At 45.4% G+C, this 20,914-nt stretch overlaps 1 long non-coding RNA gene across 1 annotated transcript; it reads right to left on the reverse strand.

Moving 5' to 3' along the window:
- Positions 1–3,568: 3,568 nt before the first annotated feature.
- On the reverse strand, positions 3,569–18,821 carry LOC135281288 (uncharacterized). Its single transcript, XR_010347984.1, has 3 exons — positions 18,653–18,821; positions 17,254–17,321; positions 3,569–6,728 (listed from the first exon to the last, which is right to left on the reverse strand). It is a non-coding gene; the product is annotated as an uncharacterized LOC135281288 (long non-coding RNA).
- Between the last annotated feature and the right edge of the window lie 2,093 nt (positions 18,822–20,914).

Below are 20,914 nucleotides of genomic sequence, written 5' to 3' on the forward strand. Positions count from 1 at the left end.
TCCAATGATAGGCAAAAACCTTAGGAATCCTGAGGAGCAGGATAACGAGAACCTCATGGATTCAGTGAGTAAAACACAGCCAGTCCTGCCCTGGGGACACATCAGCCCCACTGGCTGGGGGAGGACAGCTCGGGGAGCTCTGCAGAGAGGACCTGGGGCACTGCAGGTGTATTTAAGGTGGTGACACCTGCCTGTGTTTTGGGCTGTTCAGGTGTGGCCAGAGGTCAGACACTGCTCTCAGCCCCTGTGAGGCTGAGCTCGGGTGGACACTGGGGGTTTGGTGAATTCCTGGGCCACAGAGAGGTCAGCAAGGGGGAGCAAGTCCAGCAGAAAGTCAGTGGGTGCTCAGGAGAGTGCAGCACGTGGTATTTCAGGAGAGGCTCTGAGGGCTGGGCTTGTTTTTTCCTGGGGGAGATAAGGGTGCATCTAATCACTGTCTATCATTAATGGAAGGGGAAGGATGAATGATTGATTCAGATTCTGCCACAAAGTGTTGCACAGACAAGGCTGTGGTCATGCATGGCAGCAAGGGAAACTCCTGTTTGTATATGGGAAAAAAATCGTCAAAATAAGGGTTATGCAGCACAGAAACCATATTCCTTGGGGAGACTGTGGGCTCTCCATCCTTGAGATTTATCAGAACAGAACTGGAAAGAGCCTCAACAACCTCTCTTAGCATAGGAGTAGTCCCAGCTTTAAACAGGAGGCTGTACTGGAAGCTTTCATAGGTCCCTTCTCACCTCAGTTATCCTCTGATTCTCTGACTTATTTCAGCAAGTTGCTAATACCTGTGAAATTTGGTCCTACCATGAGAAAATGGTTGTTAGTATGGCACTCCATCCTTCAGTAAATATGCTCCATGTGGATATTTATAGTCCTGCCTGCTCCCTTCAGTGAGAACAGGACGTTCTCCCTCCCATAAGCTCTGTACAGCTGCCAGGAGAGATGGTGGAAGCCTTTCCTCCCCTCACCTTCCGTGGATGTTCATTGGTTTCAGCTCCACAGCCCCTGCAATATCCAAGGATCTGTGTAAGTGTTTGAAAGGATCTAATTTAGAAGGATAGCTGTCTCTTCTAGGCAGTGCTGGTATCCGTGGGTGAGTTTGATTGGCTTGCAGACCATGTGTTAATTTCGGGGACAAGAATAAAAAGAGGAAAAAGCCAGTTCCCATCTGCTCACTGAGCTGCTCCTATCCCTGGGGACACACAGCTTGTGTCCTGAGCCTCTCTGACAGCGCTGTGGGGTGGTTCCAGGCAGGTGTGGGGGTGACCTGCTCCCCTCCCTCTCCCTGCCCTTCCTGGCATCCCTGTGTCCATCCCTCGAGGAGCCTGGGGCAGCTGGCTCATCCCCCTGGGTCCGGGGGCCTTGGGGCTGAAATCAAAGGGCATTGCTTGGACTCCAAAAGCTTCCATCTGATACACCTGGTATTTGTGAGAACTGCTCCCTGCTGATGAGTCTGGGCACAGAGCAATGAGGAATTCTCAGGAAGGTTGGATTTCAATGGGGATGACTCTTTTTCCCTGCCAGCTGTTTCCCTCTTAGCTGTGTTCTCTCTAATGAAATTGCCCGTTCAGCGCTGGGTTTGTAATTTAAACTGAGTGCTATAGATTAACAGTTGTTGCTGCTTTATTATTGAAATGAGAGTCATGAGATCAATTTAACTCTTCCTGGCTTCATTATTTGCTTAAGACAATAGACTTATCTCTTCAAATTCTATTGCTCTGTGGGTATTTTTAGCTTAATTATCATAGATATTAGCAACAATCAAGAAAGATTTCTTAGGTGCAAGTGCTTGCTCCTTGGAACACCAGGTTTTTATAGATTTTGTACTTTTAACTTGTCTTCCTCTTTTGTAGTCAATCCAGTCTGCTCTCAGAAAGAAGCAACCAAACAGGAACAACAGCAAAAAGAAAACAATCCAACACTTAAGTCTTTACAAAGACTTTAGTGTTTTCTTGGTAATTTGTTTTCAGAATTAAAGGCATAGTGGAGGTTGTGTCTTCTATTATATGTAGTTAAATATTGTGGCAATTGACCCTGTGTAGGTACAATGGGAACTACAGCTGTTTTGGAGGGGTGGGGTATTTAAAATCCTTCAGAATAAATTAAAAGCTTCCTTTGATGTGAGTTTTCAGTAAGGCCTGACTGATTCCAGGTTTCCCTTGCTTAGCAGAGTATCAAAGCTACAGCCAGGCCTGTTGCCCCAGGGTTTGTGGAGCAGCAGGTTTGTCCCTCCCAGCCTGGCCAAGCAGAGACCAAGGTCCCCAGGCAGAGGTTGGTGCCTCCACTGAAGGGAGGTACAGTTAGGTTCATTTGAGATGGATTGGCATAAAAACCAAGCCTCTGGTATGGCCAACAAATGAAAAAAAAAATCAGTATGACTTCCTAGCCTCCTAAATCGTACCTTCACCTGTAACTGGATTAATGTCCCCAGCTGGCTCAGCAGGGGGAGTGGGTGTCAGGGAATGTGCTCTTTGGCCACTGAATGCACAGAGCTTTGGATCCTGGCATGACTTAAAGGTTCTTGAACGATTTTATGGGGAATATGTAAACAAAAGTCTGTCTGGTGGGTTGAAGGACAGCTGGATATCCCAGCAGAGCAAAGAGACCCATCTGCAGTGTTGTTTACACCACCTCTTCCATTTAAAATATAGCAGGAAAAAGTTTTATTAACATTTAAGAGTGTTAGTAAAAGGACTAGACAGCTTTCCTGCATTTGAAGTGTCAAAAAAGCAATTTTAATATCTAGTTTCATATAACATAAATATAAACATTTTACTAACCATTTAGATTATTTCTACATACATTAACCATAATTGCTGAAAACCTCAGACTGCTTTCAAACTGCATCCCTCACAAGGTAATATTCTAAGATGTTTTTCTTTGTTAAATAAGCAGAATTATCCTTATGTCACAAGCTTTTGTACCTCATCCTCTCTCCATATTTTCAGCTTTTCCCCTTCTCCCCAAAAAGGTAGGACAGTAGGAAAGCAGGGCTAATTTTATATCCATTTTAACAGATGACAGACTAATAAAAGTCTAGTGGAGATGCTGTGGGAGCTCTGTTTTAGCATTGCACCTCAAATCTTGTAGGACTTAGGTGGTTGGATATTCTGTTGCATTCAGGCTGAAGTATTTTGCCCAAGGATGCAAAGAATAATTAAAAATGAATACACAAAATAAGATTCAAGGCCACTTCCATTAGAGTGTGCTCTTAATTGCTTTACTTTTAACTTATTGGTTCAGAATTTGGACATCCTTCTGGAAAGGTGAGCTTTGGCATGTGTCCTTGTCAAATGAAGCCTTCCTGACTGAATTTCTGATGCCCAGAGGTCAGTCACAGGCAGGAGGCCAAAGTGCACGTGTGGCTTTTTGCTTGGCTGGTTTCTGTGCAGGTGAGAGAGGGATGCCAGATTGTGTTCATGTGCCAACACTGGTTTTGTGTCTGATCACAGGAATCCAGAGGTGATGCTGGCGGGAGCTGGGGCCCAGCAGATGTGGCTGTCCCCACATCTGGCTGCTGAGCAGTGCCAGCTGCAGGGGTGGCTGTCCCCTTCCCCCTGGCAAGGCTCCACACACAGCTCCTCTGCAGGCTGCCACCACTGCCTGTCACATTCCCCATCATTTTCCCTGAAGTAGAGAGGCTCTCTTCTTGAAAATAACAACAACCAAGATTTAATGAGGAGATTTACCTTTCCTTTGATAAGACCATGGCTGTAATAGAGTTTGCCTGCCTGAATAGTCCCATGGCACAGGCAGAAATTCCAATATTTCCTTCTTTAGCGTTATTTGACCAACTAAAAATTCAAGCCAAGGATTGCTTGTATTGAAAGAATACAAATGGGTTTTTTTCTCAATATCAGAACAAAGAGATGCACACATAACTGTAGGTGGTATGGAAATGAGTGTTTGCAAGTCTGTAACAGCAGGATATCAATTGCTCCCAAATGATTGTTATTTTTTTGCCATGCCAGTTTAGCATCTCTCCCAATTCTGAGGGATGTTAAAGGAGACTTTGCAAGTAGAAGCTTCCAGTGAGACCGTGGGGTCTGCACAAAATAACTGCAGACCAGAAAAATGGAAAAAAAAAAAAAGATGTATTTTAGTAAATAATGCTTTATGGAGCAAGTGCTGCAGTGAGCTAATATTCACCCCACCTGAGGTGGCTCTGCAATTCACACCTCCCTGTACAGAGTGACCTTGTGTCTCCCAAATCTCCTGCTGCAGAACTCCACAGGCTGTTCCTGTCTCCTGACATGCTGTTCCTCTGCTCTGCTGGGCAGGGTTGTTGCCCTTCAGTCTCACCTTGGAAGAGGATTAGTAGAAACTTTCAGTGTGTGTCCACTGTGCACCTCTCCTTTCTTCAGTTGTTTTGTTGTAGCCATGACTTTGCTACTCAGAATAAATATCCTGCAAGTTACTAACCTGTCTTCCATCATCTGAAGGCGGGTTTTTCATCTGAGGATGTCTAAAAGGAGTTCCAAAGGCTCTGTGTGCTGGGAGAAGGTGCCTCTTTGCACTCACAGAATTTTTGGGAGCAACACTAACTCATTCACACCTTGGTCAAATTAGCATTGACTAAAGAGGTGACAGAAACAAAAGACTTTCTCTTACAGCCATAATTCAAACTCTGACACTCACTGATTTGGATTAAAAGCTTTGTTTTTGTAGTAAATGCTCTCCTGCAAGAGCCCATCATTCAACAAGGTAAACACTGATTTAGAGCTCTAAATTCAGTCCATGGTCTGAGCTTAAAGCAAATAATTTCTGTACTACTAATTTGATTTCACCTGCCATGAGTACAGACCCCTCTTAAGTCCTTACTGTGATTCCTCTCAGGTGATATCTCACATGGTGGGGTTTTGAATACACATTTTCATACAGAACACAGATTAGTCTGTCAATGAGATATGTTGATGCCATTGTGTGGTAATATTTGATCTGTGTGGATGTTTTTTTGTTCTTTTTATGGTGCACGGGTTGTGTGAACTGAAGTAGAGCCTAGCAGCAAGAACCTGCCATGCAGTCCTGTCCCACACAGCCAGAAACCACAGCCAGGGGAAAATTGTGCTCTTTGCACCCAGCAAAGTCAGGCTGCAAGAGGGAACATGCACTGTGTCCTAACTCAGCTGGCCCCAGAGGAGGAATGGAGAACTTGGAGAGCATTAAAGAGTGTTTGCCTCTTGTTAGCAATCCCTTAGTGCACACCCTCCTCCATTCTTACAGTCTGCTCTGGTTGTGCTGGGACAGGAGATTTTCCATGTAATTAGTTGAGGCAGAAGGAGAAGAGGATGCCTACTGATAATTTGAGTGCAGGTACAATGAGATTAACAGTGGGACAGCTGGGGTGGAAAGCCAGGTATGATTATTTTCCATTAGCCAAGCATACCCCTTCCCTGATGAGAGTGGCTATTGCATGGCTCCTGTCAGATCCAAGGAAAACACATCTGTCCTCTTTGCCCAGGCAGTTTGTAATGTGCTCTGGGATTTTCTGAGGTGAGAAGAGTGTTTGTCACTGCTGTTCAGCTGAGAAATGTTTTAGGAAACAATTACCATCTGCCTACTGCCTGAAGAGCAAGAAAACCAATAAGTTCTGGTAAGGTAATGACCACAAATTCAGGTCACAGGTCTTCAATCAAACCCTGATTGAGATGAGGAAACCATGAGGGACCATTTAATATGACAGTAACTCCAATTAAAGCATCTTCAATATCCAGCTGAAGCCAGTGGCTCTTCTATTTCCCTCCTGCAGCAGCATCCTCACCAAGATGATCTCTGCTCTCTCAGCTGTCCTGCAGTGAGGATCCTTTGTCCTCAGTGATTCATGGATGGGACAGTGCTCTGTGGGACAGAAGTTGTGCTCCTGTGATTTATCCATCCTACACCATTGCCAATTGCTGCAGTCTCGAGGCTCCTTCTGCAAGGACAAAGGACTCAGTCTTTGGTCTCACAAATACATTTGCTCACTGGAACTGAGTTATTATCCCATAAAACCTTTCATCCTGTTAATGAAGGGAGCATGAAGCATGTCAAATAGACAGTAATTGATATAAGCTGAATGCTGCAGCCTGGCCTGATAGGGAACGTTCCAGCCTACTTTATTTTCATAACTATCATCCTAAAAAATATTTATGGATGGGTGGATTTTCCTACTCTTTCTAAGGCTGAGAAGTAGGTGGCTGGTGCAATCCTTCCCATTTGTTTTCAAATAGTTATTCATCATTGGATGGCTTTCTCAAAGGGATATAGAAACATCCTTTGCTCAGGACAGCAGAGAAAGCCAAGAAAATAACAACAGGTTTGTTTTTGCCTGGCTCATTTATTGCTTACAGTTTGTCTGTGTATTCAGGAAGACAAGGTGAATTTAAATGCAAAGCAGCAGAGAAATCCACTGAGAGGAAGATAAAAGAGTCTGAAGCCATTACAGACAAGTGGAATAATTGATGGTAGGAATTGAAAAGAAATTGTATATGAGACTTAACAACATCTTGTCTCATTTTTGGGATAGTAATTTTGAATTGCCAGCACTTGAGTGGCTGGAATAGGGTACAACCGTGCAGCCTCTGCTTATCAGGAGAGAATTCCAGAGGCTCAGAGCACTGAGGGCTCAGAGCAGCCCCAGCTGGCCCTGTGCTTACTGCTCTGCTTCTGACCTGGAGAACTGCTCCGAGCAGAAAGCCTTGGGTCTTCTCAGAGTGGTATGTGCTCATCTGAACCTCTTCCACGTGCTGAAAAACAACAGAAATGGGGATGAGAAAAGGCAAGTGGTTCTCTGAGTTTCTAATTTAGAGCCCCATGCCAGCACTAAATGCCACCTCCAGCACTCTGGCCACTCACTATCCAGCAGCAGCCACTTACACGTTGCAGGGAAGTTATTCCTACAAGCCTGGTTATGAGAACAGATCAGTGCACTGGGGGTGTTAAAATGGGTGTAGTTACTGTGCTTTACTAGTGCAGGAGGTCTGCTCCTCTGGCCTGAGCTCTTTAGGTGCCCCGAGGTTAATTCCACTGACTTCACTGTGGTGGAAAAGTACAGCAGCAGCAACAGTTTCAGAACCATTCCAAGTGACAATGAGCTGTTGTTCATTGCAAAACTTTCTGTTGCAGGTCATAAAGCTCAAGTGAAGAAATGCTTTCTCGGGTGATCCTTCACTTTTTGCTGCTAATTTTCAGTATTAAGAATGATCTTGGCTGTGGTTAATATTGTTGAGTGATTTGCTGTTCCATCCAATGGGATAACATGCAAGAGGTTCAATGACTTGGAGTGAGCTGAAAAAATGAAGGGGAAGAGCTGAACCAACCAGAACTTTACAAATTCACTTTATGATAATGAATACCTACTCCCTTCCTTCTCAGAGGAATCAATTCCATTTTTCCATCCTGAGGGGCAAAGAAAATGCCAGTCCAATAGACTGTTAGTGTGGATTGGCTGAAACTGCAAAGAAAGAAAAATTGTCTAAGTGTCCATGTGAGAGCAAGAGCAGCTCCCATCCTGCATTCTAATGGCAGTAGAAAATGACCAGCAATTCTGCAGCAGATTACAGGGTCACATCTCTCATTGCTGTGGGCTATGCAGAAGGCAGAGTACATAACTACAGATACCACAGTCCTGTCTGCTTCTCAAAATACTCCTCCTTTCATTGCCCTTCTCTTCCTTTAATTTTAATAGCAATGGAATATGCTGAACTGCAAATGCTGGTACTTGCTGTGTTTTCCCTCATCCCTGGAGTTATATATTCATTTCCATCCTGTAAAAATAACCTGTTTATTCCATTTCTAAGTCCTGCATGAGATGGTTCTCATTTTCCCCATTCCCTGTGGTTTTATCACAACTGCCTGCCCACCTATGTGCTTTGTCTCAGCTACAGAATTTTCCTTCTCCAGAAAGCTGCCAAGCAGTTCTCTCCAGCAGCAGAGAAATGATGGTCAGTGCACAAGCCTCTTTCTGCTGAATTAATTGCAAGCCTCCCTACTAATTTCAGAGAAAGCTGTAGAGTGTCCTAACTTATCCTGGGTGATTTGGGCACACATTTATTTCTCTGGTTGTCTCCAGTCAGTGGAAATAGATGATTGTATGCTCTGTGCTCCCACCTCCACACACCTCCTGCATCTCACCCACCCATCCCTGCAGGCTGTGCCAGCCCAGCCCATCTGCTGAGGGGGCTGCAGGGACCAGGCTGGCCACCAGTGCCAGGGGATGGGCAAACAATGCTGCTGTACCAGAGCACACTGAGGATGGATGCCAGAAAAATCCACTTTCCACTCAAAAATATTCTGAAGCCAGGGATATGTCATTAAGGAGTGGTGGAATTCTTTTTGGGATGGCCAAGCATGTCTCAGCCCCATGGTGGCCATAAGTCTTGGAGCTGGAGGGCGGGCTGGCTGTGCTCACTTGGCAAGCTACCTGCTTTTCCATAGCTGTACAATTCTTTGGTTTCCAAAAATAAATGTAATTTTATTACTAGCTGCCTTATCATTGCTTTATTATTTTCCATTCAGAGCCTGCAAAATTGAATTACTGAGCATTCCCTAAATCTGCCACTCCTCACACAGCTCTGGTCTCTTCTGAACTCAACCAGAACCATCAGCTCTCAGGCAGGCATGTGCAGATGGATCCCTGGAGCATCTGTAGGACACATTTATGAGTAATTACCTATCATCTAAAAGGTTACAGAGCAGCGACTTAAGTGTGACCTGCCTTCTGCATTTATATCCAAGTCAAGACTAAGAAAGATCTCCAGCAGATGGGAAAACTCTCCAGCCTCTCAGAGCCTCCCCAAGATGGATTATTTACTATCTAGCACCTCTCAGAGCAATGAGAGCTTATCCAACACAGTTTCTCCTAGGTTTACTTATTCTTTGTTAATCCATAAGGATCCCAATCAAGGGTCATCAAAACACTCAATGAGATACTAGCCAGCAGGAGGGATTTGTTTTTTATGACCTATTTTTATTTGCATGCTGCTAGGAAGTTACATGCCTGGTTTTGACACTCTGTGTGTGCCACATGCAGAAATGTTTCCTGAGCAGTTCATGCCAGAACCTTTCAGTCCCTGGGCTGTCTAACACTGTTCACTGTGATTATCTGCTGCTCTCAGAGCAGGACTGTCCCTCACAAGGCAGACAAGTGCCACAGCCTCTCTCTGACCTGCAGGACAGTGTTGGGAAGGTGACAGCCTTGGGGACTTGTTGGGACCCTCTCCATGAGTTTCACACGCATCTCAGCAAATTCACTCTTCTTCTCTAATATCCTTTTTTAATGCCACTCTGGCAGAGATTGAAAATATAAGCTTAGCTTCATTTGGGTTTGCTGGTTTTGCAGATTCAATCTGGATGCTGATCTGAAATGTCCTTCAGTGTGGAAAACACAGCTGCTGTGAGTAGAGGAAATTCTGGAACCAGCTGAGTGAGTTTGTGGTGTTTCAAGGGGCTCCTCTAGACAGAAAAGGTGTTTGTGGCCCTGGGGCTGGACATGCACATTGCTCACTGCCTGTACCTTCAATCCACACCTACACTTTGCTGTTAGTTTCTCCCAGCTGCAAGGAAGGCATCCAGATGGAAATCACTTGTTTGGCTCTCTGTGAAAAAAACCAAATCCTTTTGGGGAGTTTCCATCCAGCCATCTAAAAGCTTGGCACAAATTTGGAAGTACAGAGGAATTTCTTGAATTGCAACTTTCTAACAACCTTGTCCAAAACTGAGAGGTTGAATTTGGCCTGAGCTTTAGAAAATATCCATGCAAAAACTTGTTATGTGCAAACTGTTTCACTTTCCTTTAAACCAACATGAAAAAAAGAAGAAAAAGCTGACATTTCAGTTCTAAAAACAGTCCAGTGCCGGCTTCATTCCAAGACCTCTGTTCCCTCTTCCCTTTCTACCTGGAGTGCCTTGAGACCACACATTCAGAGATTTTTAGGAAATTTAGGAAGAACAAGTGCTATGGAAATCTTATCTCATAATTTTGGTTTTTTTTTTTTTTTTTCCTTTTAATTAATCAAACAGTTAAAACAAACCATGCACACATTTGCAACATGAAAACTAAACACATTTTAGGAATGATGGTAGTCATGGGAAACAAAACTTATAGGAAATATATGAAGTCTCTCTAACTGTAACCCCTATTTTTTCCCTCATGTCATGAAGTCATCGATGCTTTAAAATTTCCCAAATGTGTCCTGAGTGAAAGCAGTGCCTTGCAGTGGGTTTGACACTATTTTTGCCATGGTCAAAGTGAAAGCTCCCATTGTCAGCAGCAAAACCCTGGAGGGAATGTGCCAGCCAGGAGAGATTAAATGTTCTTTGTATTGTACAACAAAAAGCGTTGTAAGGTTGATTACAATAAAAGCTTTCCAAAGTGGCAGCATTGGGCTCCTTCTCTTTTTTTCCTTCCTTTAAGCTGTTATAAAAAGAAATAACATTTCAGCAAGGTGAATGGCCATTCAGTGCTCAGGATAAAATGTACATTCCTTTTTCAGGGACAGACAGTGACCACTGCAGTCTGTGGAGCTGGGTCTCTGGCAGAAGCTGCGCTGCTGCCTTGGAAATGGGAAAAATTACCTTTAACATACTCTGGTGTGGCTTTGAGGTTGGACAGGTTAGTGTCAAGCTTCCTAGTCTCTCCAGAAGGCAGTTTCATTAATGTCACAGCAATCTGATAGGGGTGACACGACTTCTGAAGTGTCTGTTTGTTTGTAATATGCCTAGTTTAAAGTCAGAACACTGAGAAATAATCCCAAATATACTCACTGCAATTTGAAAACCTTTCAGACACCTCCAAGAAGCTGGAATTTCTCAAAGCCCTGCTGAGCTCTGGTAAAACCTGTCCTGTCAGTGGTAAGACCTTGTTCTCCTGGGACAGACCAGGGAGGGGATCCCAGCCTCTGCTGAGAGCATCAAGAATGGTGCAGAAGTGCAGAAATGAGTGGCACAGACCACTTACTCTTTTTCTCTTCAGTTGACTTCAAGAAATTAAGAAATTAAATTAAATTTACTTTTGTTTATCTGGGGAATTCAAAGTGAAAGTAAGAAAATGAAAACTAAAGTAGTGCTCTGCCCTGTTGAAATTAAATACATGACCTGCAATTCCCAGCCATCACCAGCACACCTCGGGTTAATGCAGCTCTGTGCTTATCCAATTAGGAAAGAATGGGGCAACAAACAAGATCTCATCAAGCTGATAGACCAGGAAATATTTGATCTGAATTTTCTCCACAGAAAACCATTCCAGCTGATATGAAGGCATCCCTGTATTTGTGGTAACTGCAGTTTCTGTGAGCAAATCATCCTGATAGAAATTTCCCAGCTATCTTTTCCAGGAATAATTGGGTCATGATAATGCAGTGCCTTGAAGAGAGCCTGGAAAGATTAGGCATGCTTGCTTTGAAAAGATTAGCCATGCTTGTTTGGGAAAGGAGGGGTCACGATAAAAATAATGACTGCTTTATCTAAACATCTCAGAAATCTGTAATTGTGGTTTTACACAAGGGTGGACATATTTGTTATTAAAATGACAAGTTCAAACTCATAAAAGGGAAAGCAAATTTTCTAAGATTTGACACTATTCTATGATTAGCAAGACAAGAGAGAAGTGACAAAGGTGGCACTGAACATCTGCAAGCCTGGAGAGCAAATGTTCCCAAATAGAAAGAAATGCTGAGACAAACCTCTCTGAGTGCAAATGCCATAAAAACCAAAATGCCCCAAAGCTGTGGGCTTTTTGTACTATTTTTTTTTCAGATGGCTGAGCACTAACAAGCCCAGGCCCCACACAAACCCACCCAGTTCACAGGCAGGGCAGGGGAGAGGCATCTGCTTCATCTCCTTGCTCCAAGGAAATCACTGATGATCCTGATGTTTCTTCAGCCTGTCTGTCAGCAGGGCTCAAGCACAGATGTGAGCATTTCACCTTTCCGTTTGAATCAGCACCGTCCACTGGCCTGGTGCAATCAGAACTGTGCTTACTAACTCTTGCATTAGTATACAGACATCAGGGATGCTGGAAAGGACAGGCTATTTCCTCCCTTCTTACTCCTACCAGGGACAAATCCATCCCCCAGATTTTTAGGTGTTCATTGAGCCAGCACCATTTGTAGCTGCCTGTAGATTTTTTTCTTTTTTTTTTTTTGTTACCCTACATTATTATTGCCAGCCCCTAAACTAGACCAGCAATACACAAATATTTCTTTCCCTTCACTAAGAGCACTCCAGGTTTGATCATCAGCTCAGGTGGCATCACTTTATTATCAAGGAGGTCAAAACTACCCTCTAGAACCATGAATTTCTCAAGCAGCACCTGGCTGTGGTGATGTGTCCCAGGTGAGGAGGGAAGGACAGGGAGGGGTGACAGGAGCAGGACTGTGCTCAAGTGGAGCTCCTGATGAGGGCAGTCAGGGCAGTCAGCTGTGGCAGTGGGCTCAGAAATCTTCTACCCAACAGGTGGTAGAAGCTGTTATTGTTGAAGGTTTTTAGTGTATTTAAGGAAGGATGGTGGATGGAAGCCTGGCTCATTACCATGTCCTCGGGTGTGAGCACTCCCCCAGGCTGCCTGGGGGAAGCAAACCAGCCCCTGGATCTGCTCTGGAGCATTTCTTTCTGACCTGTTGCCTTCGTGTTGTCATCCCTTGCTGCTAATTACTCTCTTCGTGCTTCTGATAGCTGCTGCGTGGGCTTGGCAGAGGAGGCAGACTCAATATTCATCCTTTATGAGTTATGTGGTGCCAGCCATGCCAGGGGGAACTGTGTTTGCAGAAGAAAACTTTTGGATTTTTTTTTTCCCCTGAATATCACTTTAATGGTTTATGAATAATTGGAAAAAGGATTTGTGCTTGAACTTTTCCATCATTGCCTCTCTGTGGATGAATCCAAGCTGCACCCCTGCTGGACAGCTGCCAAGGTATGGATCTGTTTCTCACTGGAGCTCTGCCTGTGTTTCCCCTTTGATATTCTGGTGGAGCAAATAACAACATTTGCAATTCTCTTTCACTGCAGCAAAGTGTACCAGCAAGGTAGTTCTGCAGGTTTTCCTGGATGGTGCAAAGTGCCCGATTCCCTGGGGAGCTGGTGTGGGGTGGGATCCCCGTTGTGCTTTTAAAAAGCCTCACTGTGAACCTTTGCATTGTGTGTTTGTGGGGTCCTGCTGGATCTCTGCTGGAGGGGGATTTTGGGAAGGTTCTGCTTTGAAGGCTGGGGTGGGTCACGGAGTGTTTCTGTGTGTGTGAGCTGGGTTCCTCTGCCTGGACAATCAGGAGTGGTCACTGTGGGCTGCCTGTCCTCACCCTGTGCCGGGCTCAGCTTGGCTCCCTCTGAAGAACCAGCCCAAAACCGTGTGGGGAATACATGGAGGGAGGAGCTGAGTCACAGCCAGGCTGCAGGGAAGAAACATGGACAATTGTAGCTTAGCTGAAGTGGATTTAGCTCTGCTACATGGAAGACGAAGGAGGGTTTTTTTTTTTTTTTTTAAAACTCTACTTGTCAGCCCTTGGAGAGTGTGGGCACTTGGCCTGTAATGGAGAGGGAGCAAGTGGAGGCTCAGGCTGGCTGGAAGCCTGGCAGCCCTGTGTGCTGTGGTGGCACTGTGCAGGCTGGCTGGAAGCCTGGCAGCCCTGTGTGCTGTGGTGGCACTGTGCAGGCTGGCCTGAAGCCTGGCAGCCCTGTGTGCTGTGGTGGCACTGTGCAGGCTGGCCCGAGGCCTGGCAGCCCTGTGTGCTGTGGTGGCACTGTGCAGGCTGGCCCGAGGCCTGGCAGCCCTGTGTGCTGTGGTGGCACTGTGCAGGCTGGCCTGAAGCCTGGCAGCCCTGTGTGCTGTGGTGGCACTGTGCAGGCTGGCTGGAAGCCTGGCAGCCCTGTGTGCTGTGGTGGCACTGTGCAGGCTGGCTGGAAGCCTGGCAGCCTTGTGTGCTGTGGTGGCACTGTGCAGGCTGGCCCGAGGCCTGGCAGCCCTGTGTGCTGTGGTGGCACTGTGCAGGCTGGCCCGAGGCCTGGCAGCCCTGTGTGCTGTGGTGGCACTGTGCAGGCTGGCCCGAGGCCTGGCAGCCCTGTGTGCTGTGGTGGCACTGTGCAGGCTGGCTGGAAGCCTGGCAGCCCTGTGTGCTGTGGTGGCACTGTGCAGGCTGGCTGGAAGCCTGGCAGCCTTGTGTGCTGTGGTGGCACTGTGCAGGCTGGCTGGCCTTCCTCCAGGACCCTGCCCTGCTCTTCCTCTGAATCCCAGCCAGAGACTCATCAGCACCCAGGGCAGGGCCTCACCACCTCTCCTGAGCAAACCTCTGGTGTATTTTAACTTGTATTTCAATATGTGTTTCTTTTTATTGTGCTGTTTCTGCTGAATCCAAAGGAAATGGTATCAATGTGCAGCTTTCTAGAAGGAATCAATGATTGCTTTTCTGAGTGGCTCTGCTGTGCCAGCATTGCTGGGAAGCTCTGGTTCCATGTTGTGAGCTTTCTCCTTGCTGCTTGCCATGATTTGTCTCCGAGCCTGCAGTGAAATGTGGCACACTGAGGGCTTGGTGTTCCTACACTGCAGTGTAGTGTTTCTTTTAGATATATGAGGGTTTTAGCCGTAAATATGGGTGTATGATATATTTGTGAAAGCATAATTACAGAATGTCCAGTTCCAGGCACAGTTGCAATCGATTTTCTGAAAATCTTTGAAGATTTAACCTATGACCACTCCATTTAACTTGTTCAAACTTCTGTCTTGTGTTGCCTCTCTCTTCTCCCATGAAAGAGTAATGAACTCCCAAGCCATGGTGGCTTGGTGTTTGGGGTCAGACTGTGTCCAGAGGACAGGGAATCTGTGGAGCAGTGCTTTCAGTGAGCTCTGGGATATTCAATAGCTGGGCCTTTTATAGCAGCCCCTTATCTTTGTCAAGGGCCTTTCTGTGGAGGGAGCTGTTGCTCCTGTGCTATTGTCTCCCATGGAGAGAGCATCATTCCCTGGTTAATTGCTGTCCAGGTTCAGGGGGTCTGGCTGTCTTTACAGGTGCAGCAGCTTTTCCAGTCTCCCAGTCACAAACTCACCTTGACAGGCCCTGCCACCCCCCAGACCACCACAGGATCAGCACCAGCTCCCTGGTTTTCCCCAGGAAAGGCATTTTCTTTGGCCAGTTAGCAAAAGACTGATGGTGCTGCTGTGATGGAGGGAGGCACAGTGGAGCAGCCTGTGGGAGCTGCCCCTTGCTCAGTGCCAGGGCTGCCAGGCAGAGCCAGCTCAGGGCAGGGCTCACAGCAGCACAGCCCAGCCCTGCCCTGCTGGCAGGTGATGTGTCCTGGAGGTCACCCAGCCAGCCTTGGAAGGGACTTCACTGAGGAGCAGCTCTCTCACTGCTTCTGAAGCTAGCTTGGTGCTTTTTCATCACGCTTGCCTGTGAGTGATGATTTCCATAAATTTGCCTGGAGGGTGTTTTGGTCTTATTTATCATGAGATGTGTTATTGCCTGCTTGGTGAAATCCTTTGTGGTACCAGTATGACAATAAATGCAGCACTTCTGATGGAAAACTGAATGGTCTTGTGCTGTCACTGAATCTTTAAACTGAAAGGTTTGGGTTTGGTTTTTTTGTTATTTTGTTTTTGTTTATTATGACTGTAGACAAAAATGTTTTGGGGGACAGCTGAATTTAGTTGAGCTGGACTCCTTGGGTGGCTCTATGTCACAAGCATTGTGTAATTGCTCCAAACACCTGGAGCTGCTCTTGCAGCAGAGCCTCTGCAGTGGGCACAGACCAAAATTAGGGCTCTGCTCTCTTGTGGCTGCTCAAAATTGTAACCATTTATTGCTCTTCCATAAATATTTTTAGTGGGAAAGCCAGATTCAGCTCCCTGTGGGACGTGTCTGGGGCTGCTGCTGGGAGCCCAGCCCTCTCAGAGACAGGACCTGCTGCCACCTCCCCATGTCACATTAAATGGGCTTTGTCCCACGGGGCTGGGGTGTGTCATCTTTTATGTAATTAAGATGAGGCTGTAATTATTTAAATATTGATTTTAATGAGAAAAAAATCCATTTACTTAAACACCTTAGGTGGTGGTTTTTTCCTTCAAATATTTAAGGACAGTAGATGATGTCTTTGATTTTAATGAGACTGGATAACTTGGGGGGCATTTGGAGAGCACTTAGGTTTCAGAAATAATTCCTTACCTCTGGTGCCAGTGGTGATAGCATGGCAGTGGTTTCTCCAGAGCTGCAGGTCTTTAAATAAGAGTATTGATGAACTTCATCAATAAAGCGTGAGTGTGTCTAGTAAGAGCTTAGGCTAGAACAGTCTAATGTTTTTCATTCCCTGTCTCTAATTTACTTTGAATCTGCTCTCAGTTGATTATATTCTGTGCAATAAATAAGTTCAAATAATGATTATGCAATTAATACACAAAGACTTACTGCTCTATGTAAACTAGGATGATTTTAATACTGAGATAATGCTGACTTGGAATGTAGCTGCCATATCTACAGCTGTATCTAAGAAAAGTGTAACATAAGATGCCTAACACAAGATCAAAGGCAGGAGCTTATCCCTGAGTACTCTTATTAAACATATTTCACTCAAGTCAGTTCTAAATTTATTTTTCAATAGAGAACATTTTCCCTTGCTGATTTTCTTAAATTATTCAGTAGATGTGGACACCCCAGATAATCTCACTCATCTAAATCGTGTTTCATGCAGTGAATACACTGCTAGCACTGGTCCCTTTTTCAGCAAGACACTTGCAATATGAAATCCTGTATTTACTCATTAGCTTTGTGTTTTTGACTCCTCCAGGATTTTCTATAAGTACACCAATGTCTTCAGCCTCAGTCAGTTCTGATAGAAAATCCTGGAGAACTCAGAGGAGCTGACTTTTTGTGAGGGGCTGAGACACGACAGAATACAAGAAGGGTTTATGTCAGAGCCACCACACATCCCACAGAGCTGACTGCTGGGAATCTGGCTGGGGATGTAAATGCATTCCGGCCATGAGATGCAATAGGTCTGTGCAGAGTGCCAGGTTTTATCTGTTTTATCTCCCCGATGGCCCATGTTCAGTGCACGTGTGAGGAGACATTCCCTCCTCCCCTGCAGTGAGCCGATCCCAAACCTTTCTGTGACACTGTAGCCTGCCTCTGTAAGAAAGGGAGAATAAACTAATAAACACCCTTTAATCCCTTCTACCTTAAACTTAAACTCCTATATTCATGTTCAGGTTGCAATTACTGAAAATGGTTTTTTCCAGTATTAATTTTTAAAATAAAATAGACCCCAGAAATAAGAGAATGAGTACAGTACCTGTAAGCAGAACTCTCCCTGCTTCAGCCATACCTGGGACTGAGCTCTTAATTGTCTTTTGTCTTATTCTGTAAAGGAGAAATCATAAATCATCACAGTCCTTGTCATGACAATTGAAGGATCTCTGAGATAGGAATGGCAAAACAAAATAAGCTGCACGTTGTGGCAACATACTTGATGTATGTTTTTAATTCAAAAAGTGGATTTGATTGCTTGAAATGCTTTCACCAGATCTCCTTATCACTGAGTAGTGAGATGGCAGGGGTTTTTTATTTTTAATTTCTGTGTTGTAACCTGTGTAGGTTTTGTTTCTCCCCACACAAATTGTTTGTAACAAACACAAGCCATCTGCAGAGTAACCTGTGAGTTCCCTAAGCCAGTGCAGTTTTTAGTGCAGGTGACTTTAGAGGCACCTGTGTCACTGTGGAGTTAGCACCACCATTCCAGTCACCTGCAGGATCCCAGCTCAACCCATCTGGAAATCCACGGCAGCAATAAACCCGGGCACCTGTGGGTGGCATTATTGGCCTGCTTTTCACTGCTCTGCAGGACAAGGAGCAATTCCCGACCTGCAGAAGCAAGTATTGGTACAAATGGAAATGAATGATGCATACAAGTTCAGCTTCTGACAAATTTCTTCCTTTGCAACACAGGGATTTCGGAGAGAAACACTGGTTATGACTACTTTGTACTCCAGTTTCTGCCTGGTTATTAAAAGCTGCATGAGGGAGTACAGCAGCCTGGAGTGCTGTCAGGAAAGCTGTTTGCACTTGCAAGAAGCAGAGAGATACCTATATTCACAAAGAGTTTATCTGAGTGTCTGTAAAGCCTACCTACATCTGGAATAGGTCCCAAAGGTTATTTTCTCCAAAGGATTGAGGGCATCCAGGCCAGAGAAAGCCACAGAGCTCTCTCCTGCTGTTTGGGGTGCTCTGTCAGCCAGACCCCCTCACCGTGATGAGCGGTTTCTCCAGGACCCTTCCCCACCTCCTCCTCTCTGGGACCCAGACCTTGTGTCTTGCACCATCTGCGAGCATAAATCCAGCTCCATCTCTCTGCTGATGTTTCCCACTGCCTGACCCACATTCAAGAGGATATCTAAGTATTTCTGACACCTTTTCAGAGCTCTGGAGCTGCCAGGTCCAGCTCCATGGAGCTGCAGACAGGTTAATCTGTATTCCCAGCTTGCTGCTTTACTAGACCAGCATGGGCAAAATGCTGTCTGTGGGGTTGGAGCCTTGTCCCTGACCAAGACTTTCATGTGGCTGCTTTTATTTGGCCAATCTCTAAATCTTGCTGATTCCTGCTGCAAAATACTGCCCCCACATTCATATATAAAACCGGGACCTGAAATATTGTTTTGTCATATTTCAGTTAATGGAGGAATTGTTTTTCTCACCTTGGTGGCTGTGGTCTGCCTTCCTCACAGTGTTGGGAAGCCTCTGCAAAGGTGATTTCCTCTGGTCTGTGCCCCTGACCATGTCCCTGACTCTTTGCATTCCTTCACTGCTCTCCCTTCCCAGTCAGGCCAGGGATAAGTGAGCTGCTCCCATTTGCAGCACTGCTCATGGTGCTGCTCCCTTCTCCTCCTCCCCATGAGCCTTTTTATTACTCCTGAGTTACCAGCTCTCACCTGGGCCCTGCCAAACCCTTAAAGTGCAGCTGCTAAATGCTGAGAGATGGATCTTGGAGGTTTTCCTGCCCTCAGCAGGAGCTCTGATACAGATCTGAACTCTGCTCCCAGCCTCTTCTCCCACTCTGAAAGTGTTCCTGTGGCATTTGGCAGTGGGTGGGCAGGCAGTGAGCTGGGGGCTCCCTGCACACCAGCATCTCCTCTCTGCCTGGGTTATGGGCCCTGTCTGCTCCACAGCAGCTTCAGTTCTTGTCCCACTGAGCTTTTTAAAGCTCTGCTCATTTGTCGCTTTGAAGGATGGAATTCGGGTTTGGGTCTAAGGTTTTTTGGGCGCTGCAATAATACAGATAATTAACTGCAGCTCTGTATCTGACACTGCATAAACGACAGCTTTCACTGATATATCCCTTAACACTTTGCTGTGGCCAAATCCTGCTCTTGGCTTTGTGTACATGACCTACCCACTTCAGTCATAGCAGGCATTGTTAGCAAGAACACTGCAGTCTTGTTGCTGTTATTTCACTACCCAGGCAATTTATGGTGCAGTGAGATAATAGGAGTAGACAGGTTTTAGCTCTGTTTACAATGACTGTGTTTAACAGTAACTCAAAAAAGTTGGCACTGCTGACAAAAGGCATAAAAGCAAAAGAAATCATGTTTGATTGTTTGTGAGAGGGAATGTGATTTCATCTTTCACTGACATTAAACTTGGAAGGAGAAAAAAAAAAGTACTGGTTCTCCTGCCAGAAATTAAAACTACCATTTAATTCCTTTTTTGGCAGACTATTGTTTTGTGAAGTTGATGTCCAGATCTTAGATTTGTATTAAGAGGGAGAAGTGATAATTCTGAAAACAGCACTAAAGGCTATCAGGGACTATCACAAGCTTTCACTCTGATAAACTGAAAGAGATAGCAATCTCAGAAAAATTCTCACTTGTGACTTTTTTACTCTTAAATGCTTAAGGCTGCATTTGACTTTATTACCAAAATAGGATGAAGTTAAATCCTAACCCATACTCAGTGAAATCTGTGATTACTTCCAGTAACCATTAAGGGTGTTTGAAAGCCTCTTAGGTGAGATTTGTTCCACTGAGCTGCAGCCACTTCACTGAGGCACTGGAACTTGGAGCACACTTAACCCCTGCTCCCCTGACACAGCAGGGTGATTGCTTCTAGCACGGGCTCAATTGCCCTCTGGAGATGTCTCTGCTCATTGGTGAACCCCTTCACTGATGGTGCTCTTTGTGTCCCTGAGGTTTGGTGGGGTGGATGTGAAATACTCGGGCTGGAGGCACAGCACCCCAGCCTGGTGCTGCTTCCCAGCAGGAGCCCATTTAACCCATCCGTGTTTTTAAAGCAATGAGGATTCTGCTGATGTGGTCCCTGCAGAGGGGGTTTGCTGTGGGGATGGATGTTCCAGGCTTCCTCACGTCCTCCTGCCCACAGGTTTGATTCAGCATTTGGTTAGGAAGTCTCTCCTGTGCTTGCATCTCAGTTAAGACACTTTCTTTTAATAGCCCCATCCTCACCAACCAGAACAAGCCTTGAGATTAGTTTGAGGGGAGAAAAAAAGGTTGCCTTAATATGACAACTCCCCTTATAATTTTTTGGTGCCTGCAGAGGCAGTTTTGAATTCCTGTGCTAACCCTGTGTAGGTTTTTTGACACTGTGCTGATACTTTTCTCAACCACCAGGCAAAGAGCAGTGTCTCACACCAGGCAGAGTGACAGGGCCTGGAACATCTCATGTTTGTGCTGCCTTTGGAGCCTGAAATGCCTCCAGCCTGGAGGAGGTAAGCAAGGGCTGCATTACAGCTTCCCCACAGTTGTTTTGAAAAATCTTTTCATTTTTTCTTTCCCCCCTGTGTTTCAAGGTCAGAAAAAAAAAAAAGCTCTGAAATATGAATCAAAGTCTTAAGCTCCAGACTTAGGAAAGAAAGATGCTATAATAAACAAAGCTGTATGAAATGAAGGATTGTGAGAGGCTCAGAGGTCTGTCTCTCCTGCTATAAAACCTCCTTTATTCCT

Source organism: Passer domesticus, chromosome 15 (assembly GCF_036417665.1).
Source record: "Passer domesticus isolate bPasDom1 chromosome 15, bPasDom1.hap1, whole genome shotgun sequence".
Taxonomy (NCBI): domain Eukaryota; kingdom Metazoa; phylum Chordata; class Aves; order Passeriformes; family Passeridae; genus Passer; species Passer domesticus.